A 16,101-nucleotide genomic window follows, 5' to 3' on the forward strand; every position below is an offset into this window, starting at 1 on the left:
GAGATAGACGTGTGTACAGTGCATAGCGCACACATAAATATGCTGTGATGCTTTTCTTCTTTCTCTGCCTGAAAGAGGTAATATTCTACTATACAACTAAAGGTGCCCATACATCTAGCGACTTTGGTGGCCGATTGACCAACCAATCTGATTATTATTATCGAATTGGTTGAAAATAGGTGCTGCCAAATGCAGGTCCGATCTATGATTGGACCAATTTCGGGCCAAAAGTTGGTTGCCTGGGTGTACGGTGGCCGATTGTGGAACGAGCGGCGAAACCGCTGCCGCCTTAATGTATAAACCCGTGTGTGCATTTATACATTACCTGTCCTGTAGCAGCCTCCGCACGGTGTCCGTAACCTCCTGGTGGCCTCAGTACACGCCACAGTGTGTAACGTCAGACTCTATACGCCAGTGGCATGTACAGAGAGCCGCCCGGAGGTTACAGACACCTCGCCGAGGCTGCTACAGGACAGGTAATGTATAAATGCACACACGGGTGGGCACATTTATGCATTGGGGGCAGCGGCGGGGCGGACGCGGTGGGCACAGCCGATTCCCTTATGATTTCATGCTGAAATCGGTCGGCAATTGGCCTGCAGTATATGGGCATCTTCGATTAACAGACAAATTTATCTGATCAGATTCGATTAGAGATAAATTTGTCTCTGTCGAATCTGCCCATAATCTCCTGATGTATGGGCACCTTGAGGGCCCATTTCCACCAGCCGCCGCACGCGGCTGGGAGACGCGCAGTGGCACTTCCTGGTCAGCGGGAATGCTGACGAATCCCAGAAGCCGTGCCATGCACGGCTATGGGATTCACAGCCTCCCGCATGGAAACTGAGGGCAATGTCGGCTGAATCGCTAAGGTAAGCGATTCGGCCGGCGGCGCCGTAGATTCCTATGGCAGAGTTTCCCCGCGCAATTTGCCTGCAGGGAAACTCTACGAATTCAGCCCAGTTTCTGCGCTAGTGGAAACGGGCCCTAACAGTTTTTCTCCAGTCAGGACCCAGTGAGACTACCGATAAGGAATTACAGCCATAAACTACTTTACTCTATGAAGCCCAGTTCTCTACCAGGAGAGGATAGATATAAAAAAGGTCAATAGTTCATATATTTCAGCACTAGACTGAGACAGAGACATTGCTTTTTTTAAGTTTTTAAACCTAACATAAAACTGTGGGATATGAAAGTCATTTTTTTTTAAGGGTAGGAGGATATATACAATTGTTTACTTTTTCACTTAAGTTTCACTTTAAATGACAGGTAGCATGTCCCCTGAATAACATCAGTATGTCCTCCAAATCAGGTGATTAAAGTGGACCTGAACTCAGACGTCCTCTCTGCTCTAAAAGATACACAACAGCATAATAACCTTTAAACATAAAAAAAAAAAAATTCTTACAGCTGATACAAATTATCCTCTATAATAATTCCTAACTGTCCCTGCCATCCTCCTCATGGTTGTGTGTCTCTGGGTTTTTTGTACTGCACATGTGCGCAGCGCAGACAACCGTTGGGACAGGAGGACGGGTCAGGGAGACGGGCAGGTGCGCGCATGCGCACTAACATGCGGTGGCGGCGGTATCACTACCTAGAGCCCGTTTTTTAAACGGGCTTAGGTAGACTAGTTTTAAAATAAATCTGCACTGTTTCTATTTCCTGATTCATGGAAGCAAACATATTGTTAACATCCAGGGCTTTCAAATGTGCTTATCTGCCATAGTCATGTGACACGGGAGAGATCAGATTACACCTTGTGATTATACACAAATGAGGGGGAATTAGACAGGCAAACTCTCTAAATACATACAATGTGCATTTCTCTCTGTTTTCCTTCTGTCCTGTGCAAGAGTTCAGGGCCCATTTAAGAGCACTTTTCCACGAGCAGTTGAAAAGGACCATAAAGGAAACCTAAGGCAAAAAAAAAAAAAGCGAACAGTTTCACTTCCCTGGGGCCTCTGCCAGCCCCTGCAGCTGTCCTGTGCTTGTGCTGTGATCCTGCCATGCTCCAGTCACCTGCAGCCCCCCATTTTAGCTGGATGCACAGCCCCGGTCTACGCATCTCCTGATCGCACCCTCGTGGACATGAGCTCTCTGCAAATGTGTAGTGCGGAAAAATCTATAATTCATATGCACAGCACACTCCCGGCAACGGAACGCTATCGAGGATGTGAGTGGCCGGCACCGGGCATGCGCAGGGGCAACTGACTCGCTAGGTTGTCTGACTGAAAGAGGGGCATGCAGGTGACTGGAGCATCGCACAATCACAGCGCAGGCACAAGGCAGCTGCAGGGGGCCGGTTGAAGCCCCAGGTAAGTTAAACTTTTTTTTATTTTTGCTTTAGGTTCACTTTAAACCGCTATATTATGTAACTATATTCTCAAAATTAAAATTTGCAATTACGTGATCATAAATGACATAACTCGGCAACATGTCCACAAATGTCATAATTAAAGGACAACTAAAGTGAGAGGGATTTAGAGGCTGCCATATTTATTTCCTTTAAACAATACCAGTTGCCTGGCAGCCCTGCTGGTCTATTTGGCTGCAGTAGTGTCTGAATCAAGTCAGAAACAAGCATGCAGCCAATCTGTCAGATCTGACAATAATGTCAGACATACCTGATCTGCTGCATGCTTGCTCAGGGTCTATGGCTAAAAGTATTAGAGGCAGAGGATCAGCAGGACAGCCAGGCAACTGGTATTGCTTAAAAGGAAATAAATAAATAAATAAATATAGCAGCCTCCATTTCCCTCTTACTGCAGTTTTCCTTTAATTAGGCTGCATGATGTCCCCCAAGAACCTGAAGTGAGAGGTATAGGCTGCCATATTTATTTCCTTTTAAACAATAACAGTTGCCTAGCAGTCCTCTTTATCCTGTGTCTTTAATACATTAGGCATAGACCCTGAACAAGCATGCAGCAGATCAGATACTCTGACTCAGCTGACTCAGGTTTTACTGAATTAGCCATATGCTTGTTCCAGGGTTTTGACTCAGACATCAGCCTTTCTCTCCATGGATTAATCACGAGTAACCACGGTGGTTACTCGTGATTCAAATTAGCTCTGATTACCGCAGCTGAGCGGCTAGATGCGGCAGGGTTAATTACCCCTAATGCCACTCTTCGCTCAGCGTTTCAATGAGGTGCAAGCATCCGAATGGACGTGTTGCAAGCCTTGCTATGGAGCAATTTCCTCTTTCATAGCGAGGCTTGCAACGCAACCAATAGTGTAATAGTGTGGCAGCGGGCTCAAGGGCCCTCAGCTTTCCCATATGGAAATGCCGGCTCTGGGTTAGTGAGGCTGAACCTGAATTTTGCAGAAGCTAAGCAGATATTGGAGCTGTAGAGTTACACTGCCGGCAGATAATGCATCTTAATTGATCAGTTGTTCTGCGTTCTTGTTAGCAACCCTTAGTTGCTGTGCATTTTCATGCACATTTGTATGTACTGGGCCACAAAAAATACATGCAGTAGCGCCTTGTGAAAAGCTTTTATTTAAAGGAACTCTGAGCAGTCGTTAAAAAATGATGGTGGGTGGGCTTCCTTCAGCCCACCATAGGCTGCGAGGTCCCCTGGCTCCTCTCCCGGTCTCGCTGGTGGCTCCGTTAACGGCGACTTTCGGGCTGAAAGTTGTCCGTATACTTCCAGGAAGTAGACACTCCGTGTCATCACACCGGCTGGCGTTTCAGTCCTGCGCATGCGCAGCTCAGAGTTAGAAACCGCGCATGCATAGGACTGTCATGCTGGCCATCGTAATGACGCGGAGTGTGGACTTCCTGGAAGTATACGGACCACTTTTAGCCCGAAAGTCGCCGTTAATGGAGCTGCAATCAGGACCGGGAGAGGAGCCAGGAGTACACTGGGGGACCTCGCAGCCTACGCTGGTCTGGTGGAAGCCCCAGTTAAGTACCAATTTCATTTTTAATGACTGTTCAGGGTCCTGGTTTGCACAGCATCAGCTGCTTTCAGCTATATCGCAATGTACAGCTGATGTCCAGCGCAGGTGAAGGTATTTTCCATCTTTCCCTAAAACCCGGTAAGCACTTTCAATTTTGATTGGCCAATCACTGACCGAATTTATCACCTCCATGTAGTATGAGTTTCAACAGATATTGAATTCTATGAACAGATTGCGTAGGTAATCTCTCATTACTACACCAAGATGGTAAAATTGGTCAGTTATTGGCCAATCATAATTGAAAGTGTGTACCTGGCTTAAAGGGAACCTGAACTGAGTAAAATTATTTAAAATAAACACATGATGTAGCTGCAAATGAATGTTACATACTTACCTCGCCGTCAGTTCCTCTCAGAAGCTCACCATTTTCTTCTTACAGTGATCCCTTCCAGTTCTGACAAGATTTAGTCAGAAATGAAATATACCAGTTGCTGTCAGTTATATGTCAGCTGCTGTCAGTTACAACTAAATGTGCAAGGTAATGTCCATGTTTCCCTATGGCTCAAGTGGGCGATATAACAGTTTAACAGTGTGCTGACGAGGAAGCTGTTATGGGGTAATGGCCATTTTCAAAATGGAGGAAGGAGAATTCCATCGATCACAGTGGACAAACAGGATGCAGGAGATGAGAAAGAGATTGATGAGTAGACCTCATGGGAGGTACTGTAAGTATGACCAGTGTATGTTTATTATGACTTTTTATTTTCAGTTCAGGTTCTCTTTAAGGCTCAGCTTACATATATGCATTATAACTGCTGCATGCAATGTATTTGTCCATACAAAAGCGCATGCAAATGCACAGCATCTGGAAGAGAGAACACAGAACAGAACACAGTTAAAGCGTGTTAATTGTGATCAGCTGCCAGTGTAAACCCAGCCATAAAGTGACCCTAAGGGGTGGAACCCGCTATGGCATTTTTGGCAGTGTTTTGGGATCACTGACAATCGCCAGTGATTCCCAAAAATGTTGCTAATGCATCTAAATAGGGCTGAACCCACTAGTGCGATTGTGATTAGGGTTAATCGCAATCACAGGGCATGCAGCATTTTGAGTGTGTTTGCGTTCAATGCTAAGTATAGAAACACTGCAAAATCGCTTTGAAAGTCAATTTGGGGGAGAGCATTTGTAAATTTAAATAAAAGGTTTTCGTCCGTAGCCCTGCCCTCTAATGGAAGAGGGGTTTCTCTAGGACCAATCAGAGAAGCAGTAAGAGGAAGAGTTCCAAGAAAAGCCGGCACCCAAAGAGGCTGATGCACAGTACCTGGAGTCCCGAAGTCACCTTGGTGCTCACAGCATAAGATAACAATGGTCCAGCAGCGCCCCTGATCACTTGCAGCCCAGTCTGCAGCCACCTGCATCCATTTACAGCAGCCTTGTCCCTTCCAGGAGCCTAACTACGTGATTCCCCAGACCACCAATATACACACACAAAGGTTCTCACAGCCCTCCCATAGAACTGGCTCCTAACCGCATCTATTTACATCAAGACATTCTATAGCGGCCACACGGGGGAGCTCCACACACAAGTGCAATGGACATTTTACAGTCCGGCCACAAGAGGGAGCTCCGCACAGATTGCTGCCGGCTTACATACGGGCTCCTGGATCCTGGCTGCTCAGTGTGATGCCTCCAGAGAGCGGACTCTCTTCCTCTTCAGCTGTGCAGAGCGGAGACTCCTCCACCTCCTCCGGTTGCCAATCGCTCGAGCTTGCTGTGTCCGTGGAGGTCTGTGTCCCGTGCCGCTGCTGCTGTAGATGCCTCACGCTAGTGACGTAGAGTTGCTATATGTAATGTATACAATAACATTGCGTACTACAGTATACTGTAATCGATGCTCTATACTAGGCATAGCATACTTGTCTGTCTGTGTAAATGGGAAGCACAGCTTTTTATTTGTTTCTGCAACTAGGTGTACAATACTTTTATGCTGTTACTGGAGACTTCTCATTCTGCTGGACTATCCTTACACTGGTAACACAGTCCACTTCAGCTTTTAGGAGGGCTATCTAACTCTGAGCTCACCTCCATCTCTACTGGGCTTTTATTTTCCCTGTTCCCCAGTTATCAATGCTGGTTCCTCTGTACCACAATGCAGCCCTCGGATCCCATTTGTATAGCTGCTGAGCCATAAGATATCAGCAATTCTTCTTAGCAAGGAGTGATATGCTGGGGACAGGGGCGTCTCTAGTCATTTTTGTCACTCCAAGCGGGAAAACCTGTGGCGCCCCCCCCCCCCCAATGTTTCACTATAAAATAATCATAACGCAGCAAAGATTCACCATAAAATAATTATAACCGCGCAATAATTTGCCATAAAAAAATCGTAATGTGGGCAGCCTCCACCATAAAAAAATCGTAATGTGGCCAGCGTTCACCAGAAAATAATCGTAATGTGGCCAGCGTTCACCAGAAAATAATCGTCTGTGGCCAGCGTTCACCAGGAAATAATCGTCTGTGGCCAGCGTTCACCAGGAAATAATAGTCTGTGGCCAGCGTTCACCAGGAAATAATAGTCTGTGGCCAGCGTTCACCAGGAAATAATAGTCTGTGGCCAGCGTTCACCAGGAAATAATCGTCTGTGGCCAGCGTTCACCAGGAAATAATAGTCTGTGGCCAGCGTTCACCAGGAAATAATAGTCTGTGGCCAGCGTTCACCAGAAAATAATCGTCTGTGACCAGCGTTCACCAGAAAATAATCGTCTGGCCAGCGTTCACCAGAAAATAATCGTCTGTGGCCAGCGTTCACCAGAAAATAATCGTCTGTGGCCAGCGTTCACCAGAAAATAATCGTCTGTGGCCAGCGTTCACCAGAAAATAATCGTCTGTGGCCAGGGTTCACCAGAAAATAATCGTCTGTGGCCAGCGTTCACCAGAAAATAATCGTATGTGGCCAGCATTCATCAGAAAATTATCCTAATGCGGGCAGCATTTCACTAAAAATGTATAATTACCTGTAAAAAGAAAAGCATTTACTCACCTGTAGAAGACTCCTCTCCCTGGGCGAAGCTCCCCCAACGATCTTCCTGCAGCAGTGCAGCCAGCCTCCGAAAGTTCCGCGCTGATAGGCAGAGCAGGGCTATAAGAAGATGGCGTCCGAAGCCCTGTACTGGAGACAAATAGTCTCCAGTACAGGGCTTCGGGCGCCATCTTCCCGTAGCCCTGCTCTGCCTGCCAGAAGACTATGCAGGGTGTAACAGTGAGCTGCGGGGATGAACTGGTGCGGAGTCTAGTAGACGCCGCTGCCAGTTCACCACAGGGGTCGCACAGTCTGGCTGGGGAAGGTGGGCACTCCCCCGCCCCCCCAAACCCCCCGTTCCCCACCTGCGGCGGTGCCCATCCCCCACCCGGCGCTCCAGGCCACCGTTTGTCCCTGCCTGGTGGCTGGGACGCCTCTGGCCGGGGATATCCTGTTTAAAGGATACCAGAGCCCAAAAGAAGATGAGAAACAGGGAGAGGGATGGAAGCTGGCGAGTTTGGTGAAATTGGATGTGTGTATGCAGCCGTATTAGGCCTGTTTTTCACAGGGGGCTGAAGTTCTCGTTTGTCGCACAGTTCAGCCTCCTGGCTGCTGGACACAAGTGCCATTTGGTTGCAATTACATGCAGCTAGATGAAAGCGTTTGTGAACGCCACACATGTCACATTTGACATGCGATGGTGTTACCTGTCAGACAAAATCCATCTCATGTCACGACCACCATGCTTATATGCGACTCCATGGGGTGCACCTCGACATGCAGTAGGTGGCACAGAGGGGGACACTGCGGTTAAAGGGGGCACAGGGGACAGAGGGGGAACAGTGTTTCGACTTAAGTATGGATTCAGGTTAAAAATTAAGGTGTGGGTTCTAATGAAGCACATGGCTGGAAATAGTCTACAATGCCCTCTATTCATAAAACTTTTCCGCCAGTTTACCACTCAAAACAGCTGACTTTCCCGACCATTTAGCAAAGTGGGCATTCATAAAAGCTGTTTCCGCATGAAAAGCTACAATTCCCCAGCAGAGCGATAACTTTCTGCCTTGTGCGATGTTTTTCTAGATTTATCTAGAAAAACGAACAAAATGTCAATTCATAAATATTAGAGGAAGCGGTATGTAGCGAGAAGCGTGCGGAATACATGCAAGTGAATGGGACAGACCTCCCAAGCAGCAGCAGAGAGAGCAGCACACGGAGGGACTCAGGCAGCTTCTGTGTTTCCGCAAGCCTTCCGCAAGCCTACAGCGGGAAATCTCTGCATTTTATGAATTACCCAGAAGTCTAAAGTACCGATGCGGTATTTTCCCTCCCGAGTTTTTTCACCACAATTTTTTTATGAATAGAACCCAATGGGTATCATTCATAAAGAGGCTGTCGGTAGTGCGGGAAAACACCGTTCTTCTCCGCAACCGGTACTTTAGACTTCTGGGTGGGCATTCAAAAAGAAGTGTGTAGGTGCGGTGGCAGTGCGGAGATTCCCCGAACTAGGCTGGCGGTAGGCAGGCGGAGACACGGAAGCTGCCGAGTTGATACATTTCTCCGTGTTCCGCTCTGCTGCAGCTGCCTGGGAGGTCTGTGTGTCTCCATTCACTTGCATTGGTATCGCCACATCAGAGGGAGCGGGACTTTCCGACCTGACACCGCTGGCGGTATTCTTTATGAATTAACATTTTGCTACATTTGTTCCGTTAATCACCGCACAAGGCGGTGATGTATCACTCTGCTCGGTATGTCTTTTTTTCATGCGGAAAGAGCCTTTATGAATGCTGACTTTGCCGAGTGGTCGGTAAAGTCAGCTGTTTTTAGCATTTCCGCATGCGGAAATGCTTTATGAATGATACCCAATGTAGACTAGGGATGGTCAATGAGGTGCAATAATTGCTAGTTGATGTAGGATTATGCAAAGTGTGAATCAATTGTAAATGTATGCAGCTCAGCTTGAAAATGGGCCAATCCAATCTCATGAAGGTGGAATTTGATTTTTCCACTTTCAAGCACCATGCACCTGCCCTGCCAGCACATTCATCCTTCTCCTGTCCAGTCACTGCACCATGGCAATGCTCCCAAAATGCACCTGCCTTGCCAGTGCATTCATCTTTCTTCCTGTCCAGTCACTGCACCATGGCAATGCTCCCAAAATGCACCTGCCTTGCCAGTGCATTCATCTTTCTTCCTGTCCAGTCACTGCACCATGACAATGCTGCCAGCATGTAACATTGATTTCAATATGCCAATGGGAAATAATTATGTTGTGTCCTCTCATTACAGCTAGAAATATTGGGAGGCTCAAACACATGACTGAACAAGTCCAGCACACTCCGCCTGCTGTTTACTTTGCAATGACTGGAAGAACTTCATTCTCAAGGGGCAAATGACTTCTTACTTCTAAGGCACGTGACTACCAAACTCGGCTACTTAGATGTGGTATCAGGTGGGTATGTGGATACCTAAATACTTCATCTGGTGCACATACCGTATTTTTTGGACTATAAGACGCACTTTTTCTCCCTCAAAAGTGGGGGGAGAAAGTCAGTGCGTCTTATGGTCCGAATGTACAGTATTTGGACCACATACATATATAGTGCGGTGGTAAAACATTGTGACCACATATGCATATTCTCCCAGCAATCCCCAAAGCCTAATGAGAGCCAGCACCAGTCCTTCTTGAATAAAATGAATGCTGACAATTCGCAAGTTACCTGTCCCCGCACAATCCCCGTTGCATTGATCCATAATATGCCAGCGCATGTCCATGTCAATAAAAGTTAATGCTGATAATCTGCTGTTAGTATGCAGTCCCGCGCACAGTACCCCGAACAGTCCCCGTGGCAGCGATTCCTAATGCAGAGCGCAGCAGAAGCGTAATTACCTATCTAGCCGGCGCGTCCTCCATCTTCTCTTCAGTCTTCAGCCGGTGCAGTGTAACGCTATCAAACACAGCACCGGCACGCTGCAAGTCCTGTCTTCTCTTTACTTCTCGGTGTAGTGCGCTCTCCCTGCCTGTTGGCCGCGATATCTCAATCCTGATTGGCTGCCAGCCCAGCAATGCATAGCGATTGGACTTCCTGGTCCCACCCGATATCGCGGCCGATAGGCAGGGAGAGCGCACTACACCGGGAAGTAAAGAGAAGACAGGACTTGCAGCGTGCCGGTGCTGTGTTTGATAGCGTTACACTGCACCGGCTGAGGACTGAAGAGAAGATGGAGGACGCGCCAGCTATATAGGTAATTACGCTTCTGCTGCGCTCTGCATTAGGAATCGCTGCCACAGGGACTGTGAAGGGGTACTGTGAGCGGGACTGCATACTAACAGCAGATTATCAGCATTAACTTTTATTGTCATGGACACACGCTGGCACATTATGGATCAATGCAATGGGGATTGTGCGGGGACAGGTAGCTATCGTCAAATTGTCAGCATTAACTTTTTTTTGACGATGGACTGACTGGCTCTGCATTATGGATTGCTGGTAATGCGCAGAGGACTGGGTGCCATCTGCTAATTGTCAGCATTAATTTTGTTAGACATTGATGATTGCATTAGGGTACTGTCATGCATTTGGAGAAAATGGAGCAAGGGCAGCTGTGCATAGAATATAGGGTGAAGCTTCTGCTGTATCATCCGGGGCAGATCTACTTCTCACTAAGCACCTCAGCACACCTGTTTGTACTTCACATTTGCTCAGAGGCATATAAATAATCCTCAGGGCTGTCTATTTAATTGTCATTACCTTTGTATCTGCACTTATAGTTTAGTGTTGCAGGGATTAGTGTAGCTGCTGGTGGGGGCAGCAGGAGTTATTTAGTGTTCAGAACCTAACAGCTGTTGGGTTCTTAAAAGTTCTGCAACATTAATTTGGGTCATATCAGATCACAGTAAGTATTGATAAAGGATGAATGAAATGGCGTGTGTGCAGTTGCTGCAGCATACCGTACATGTAATGGCATCACCGACACTTTGTAAAAATGTACTGTATATGGCTACAGTACAAGACTGCTATATGACAAAACATCACTGCTAACCTCAACCATTATTATAATTTCTGATAATCTTCCACCCTTATTTTTTGCTTAAATTGGAAGAAAAAATGCATAGCACCAATAGAGATGCTAAGTAGGGCCCTGCCCAGCCATGATGGTTAGAGGCCAGCAGGAATAGTGACCTGTGAGGGATTACCCCCCCCCCCCCACCCCCTTCCCCCCCAACCTCCTCACTAACCAATCCACATGGTAATGATTCTGGGAATGATGAGGTGCTTTGCAAGAGATGCTAGGAAAATCTACCCCTTCCTTGAGCACGATTTAGGGCCCGTTTCCACTAGAGAGAATCTGCATGCGTTTTCTGCATGCAGATTCGCATACCCAATAATAGTCAATGGGCCTGTTTCCATTTGTCAGGAAATCTGTGTGGTGGACTGTGCAGAAAAAAATCTGCACAGCAGAGCCATTAGAATTGGCACACCGCAAGGCTAGTGTGCAATTCGCCTGTAATGTAATAAATAGGAAAACCGCATGCGTTTTCGCTTACGTTTTCGCATAAAATTAATGTAAAAGCACACAGGCACTGACATGGTTAAAATTGTATACTTACAAACCGATGCAAATTTTAACATGTTTTTGCGTTAAAATTTGCATACAAACGCGTATGAATTCGCATCCGCATGCAAATTAGTTTTTGCGTTTTCCACAGGGCTGTGGAGTTGGAGTCGTGGTAATTTTGGGTGCCTGGAGTCGGGGAAAAAATGCACCGACTCCGACTCCTAATGAATTTAAACTGTAATTAAAATAGAAAATATGATAAAATGTTCTATTTCTTAGATAATATTCATCATAAATAATTTATACATACAGTAATAGCTGTGCTTAGTCCACAAAAATGAAATAAGCCAATCAAAATTAGTTACTTGTGCTGCTTCAATAAAGCAGTCCCCGTATTTTTAAAGTCAGATATACATATCTGATTGTGACTGTATATATGATGATGTATACACAGGAATCTCTTATATACTAATTAACATCTATGCTGTAAGTATTAAGCCTGATGTGTAGCCATGTCACTAAGGGCCCGTTTCCACTAGAGCGAATCCGCATGCGTTGTCTGCATGCGGATTCGCATAACCAATACAAGTGGATGGGACTGTTTCCACTTGACAGTTTTTTGCTGCGTTTTTCTGTGCAGGATTTTTCTGCACGGTAGAGCCTGCAGAATTCGCCTGCGTGTGGAATGCAGGCGAATCGCAGGCAATTTAATAGGGGAAATCGCACATGCGTTTTTTACCGCAATTTCACGTGCGAATTCGCACTAAAACTAATGTAAATTGAGCCAGGCAGTGACATGGTTAAAATCGATGATAGCCTGCCTATGCGAAATCGCAGCAAAAAACGCACGCGGAATCTCATCCGCATGCGATTTTGTCAGCAGTGGAATCCCAGCGATTCACACCGCACTAGTGGAAACGAGCCCTAATAGAGATGGTCAATGAGATGGAAATAATTCTGTGTTGATTCTAATTTATGCAAATGTGCGCACTCTCTTTGCTCATGAAATCAACTAATTTGATATGTTATTAAAATTTGGTTTGGTGACTACAAATTAAATGGTACCTGAGAAGGATGAAAAGAAAAGTTTTATACATACCTGGGGCTTCTTCCAGCCCCATTCAGGCTAATCAGTCCCTCGCTGTCCACCTCCACCACCTGGATCTTCTGCTATGGGTCCTGGTAATTCAGCCAGTCAGCGCGGTCCGGCCGCATGCCACTTCCACAGCCAGGAGCGTTCTGCACCTGTGCAATAGGGCTGCGCAGGTGTAGTACGCTCCCGGCGGCGGAGTGTGTGCATGCGCACTATGCAATACTGGCTCAAGTACCTGGACTCATAGCAGAAGATCCAGGTGGCGGAGGAGGACAGCGAGGGACTGATTAGCCTGAAGGGGGCTGGAGGAAGCCCCAGGTATGTATAAAACTTTAATTTCATCTGTCTCAGGTTTATTTTGTTACACAGTAGTACTATACTCTGCATATGCACTCCCCACAGAGCTGCAGGGAATCCACTGAGAATGTTGTGCACATTGAACACAGAGGTGTTGTCTATCACCCATAAACCTGGTTCAGATTGTGCATGAAGAATGTGTAATATACGAAAGAATCTCCGTATTCCCCTGCAGAGTACCTGCACATCACTCTTACATGTACCCACAGTTACATTGCCTAGGGCCTGACAGATGGTCTTTGTTCCGGTCTGTACCTTTTACAAGTACTCTTACCAAGGACTAGTTTTAGTCTATGACTAAAGGGAATAAATATGGCAGTCTCCATATCCTTCTCACTTCAGTTGTCTTTTGAAATTCCTAAGCGTTGGCATTTAAGAGACGAATTTCATGTTACATACTTTCAATCAACAAGATTGTAATATGCAAATTAGAGGAGTCAGAGTCGGTGGAATCCTAAACTGAGGAGTCGGAGTCGGTGGATTTCTGTACCGACTCCACAGCCCTGGTTTTCCACTATGGAATCGCACCGCACTAGTGGAAACTTAGACTTAGGACCCGTTTCCACTAGCGCGAATTCGCATGCATTTTTGCATAACCAATACAAGTAAATGGGCCTGCTTCCGCTTGTCAGGAAAACTGAGCGTTTTGCTGTGCAGGAAAAATCTGCACAGCAAAGCCATCAGAATTTGCACACCGCACACTACTTGCGATTCGCATGTAATGTATTTAATAGGAATTCGCATTGCGTTTTCGCTATGCGAATTTTCCAGGCGAATTTGCATACGTTTTCATGTAAAATCAATGTAAAATCACACAGGCACTGACATGGTTAAAATCGCATACTTAGAAAAATACACTAAAACGCATGTGAATTCACATGAAAATTTGCAAACGCATATGAATTTGCCTCTGCATGCAAATTCATTTATGCATTTTTCGCAAAGAAATCGCATCGCACTAGTGGAAACGGACCCTAAAGGACAAGATGATCCTAAAAAGTACCGCACCACTCACGAATATCTAATTGGAATACGAATCGGTCTTTATTAATACAAACAAAAGCACATAAAAACACTTAAAAGCCAGGTACATGAAAAGTAGCACTCAAAACGAGTATCAACAAATGATGATAATGATCATTCCAATAAATACAAATAAATGTGATACATGGTCCTATGACTCCATGGTAGCCAACAAATGGTTCAAACCCTATTGAAAGTACAATGCGACGGGCAGCACGGTGGCGTAGTGGTGAGCGTTCTTGCGTTGCAGCGCTGGGTCCCCGGTTTGAATCCCAGCCAGGTCAACTACTGCAAAGAGCTTGTATGTTCTCCCCATGTCTGTGTGGGTTTCCTCCGGGCACTCCGGGTTCCTCCCACATCCCAAAAAATACAGATAAGTTAATTGGCTTCCCCCTAAATTGGTCCTAGACTACAATACATACACAATACATACATAGACATATGTCTATGGTAGGGACTAGATTGTGAGCTCCGCCGAGGGACAGTTAATGATGAATGAAAAAAAAAATATATATATTGCAGTGCAACGGAAGTAGCTAAATCGACACAAGGCTGCCGTAAACTCTGCAGTGCATTGCCACATGATCCGTGCTTACCGCATGGATTACGCAATAGTGCAAGTCTATGGTGACGCGGTAAGTGTGGATCCGATTGCAGCAACGGTGCGGCACATAGGCAGAGCGATGACATTTCAGTGACGTAGTTCCTGTCCAGCAGGAAGTACATCACTGCGCGGGGGAAGCACTAAACATATTACCCTGTTGGTGCACTTTGCCGCAGTGTAATATACCTGGGGAAATGGTGCACCCTGAGCTCTTCTGCTGCAAGATGACTGCACTGCACAATGGCCTTGATTCACTAAAGCTACTGCCCACAAACAGCGCGGGTTATTAGCACACAGGTGCTATGCGCACTCCTGTCAGCAAAGCGTGTGCGCTTAACTTACGCGAGATGCTTGTAACTGCCACGCAATGTGCTTGTAGTGCGACTGCGATACTCTGCTAGTGCGGCTGCTACAGTGGATTATGGCGGTTGTGCTACAAGAACATCGTGCAGAAGTTAAAAGCATTGCACATAAGTTGAGAACGCACCCTACGCTGACTGGACCTCGTGCTAATATTAACTGGGGCTGTTTGTCCGCGGTAGCTTTAGTAAATCAAGACCTGTATGTCAAATTGGCCTTAAAGGGTCCCTGAGATGGGGGATAGAAGAAATTCATACATACCTGGGGCCTTCTCCAGCCCCCTTCAGCCTGATCCGTCCCGCGGTGCCATCCTCCGCCTTCTGGATTTACCGTGAATGCTCCCATAAGTTCGGCCGCGCACACACCCCTGTCGCGCTCATATAGCTGGGAGCGTTCTGTGCCTGTGCGGTACTATGCAGTTGCAGTCGCAGAACACTCTCAGCCTCGAGAGTGCAATGGGGGAGCACGTGCAATTGCACTGCACATGCACAACTGGCCGTACTTCCGGAAGCCCTTACAGAGGATCCAGAAGACGTAGGATGGCGCAGAGGGAGCGATCACGTTTAAGAGGGCTGTAGGAAGCCCCAGGTATGTATGAATGTTCTCTATCCCCCGGTCTCAGGTACGCTTTAAGGAACTATCATCTAAACTGTACAGTTTCAATACTGTGTAAGTTCTCAGTGGGCCTGATTTGTCAAGACCAGCACAAGGAAAACTGATGCAAAAGTGTTGCAGTTGTCCTGAGCAATCAGTCAGAATTTCTATTTTATTTGACAATTAATCCCTGATTGGTTGCTACTCTACTTTACATTGCATTTGTGTAATAAATCAGCCGCAATACAGTCCTACACAACACTTCATAAGTCAGGTGCATACAATTCATTAAGCAGTAGAAGTATACATCTCAGCCTATAAGAAGGTGCCCTGGTGTATTATAGCTTTGGCTATGCCACCAGTCATGTAGGTATAGGAGCATTATGTTAAAATGTAATGCACTGCAAGTCTCAGTGTGAACCAGCCCTTAGGTAGCATCTCCTAGGTAGCACCACGGAATATGCTAGCTCTTTATAAATCAATAACCCTGGACGTGTTTAAATCCAGAAAAAATTCCGACTATAGCGCTTGCTGTATTTGGCGAAATAAATCTGATTCTGAGACTGAAAACCCACCTGTTCAGTTTG

At 46.3% G+C, this 16,101-nt stretch overlaps 1 long non-coding RNA gene across 6 annotated transcripts in view; it reads left to right on the forward strand.

Annotated features, from left to right (window-relative positions):
- Positions 1-5,580: 5,580 nt before the first annotated feature.
- Positions 5,581-16,101, forward strand: part of LOC137522580 (uncharacterized) — a 33,555-nt gene continuing 23,034 nt past the window's right edge. For 2 of the 6 annotated variants that reach the window (XR_011022345.1, XR_011022346.1), the window contains exons 1-2: positions 5,581-5,754; positions 9,213-9,375. This is a non-coding gene — a long non-coding RNA (uncharacterized lncRNA). Of the gene's footprint in view, positions 5,760-5,799; positions 5,939-9,212; positions 9,376-16,101 lie in introns of those variants that run through there. The other 4 variants (XR_011022348.1, XR_011022347.1, XR_011022344.1 and 1 more) reach the window with 4 other exon arrangements.

This window comes from Hyperolius riggenbachi, chromosome 6 (assembly GCF_040937935.1).
Source record: "Hyperolius riggenbachi isolate aHypRig1 chromosome 6, aHypRig1.pri, whole genome shotgun sequence".
Taxonomy (NCBI): domain Eukaryota; kingdom Metazoa; phylum Chordata; class Amphibia; order Anura; family Hyperoliidae; genus Hyperolius; species Hyperolius riggenbachi.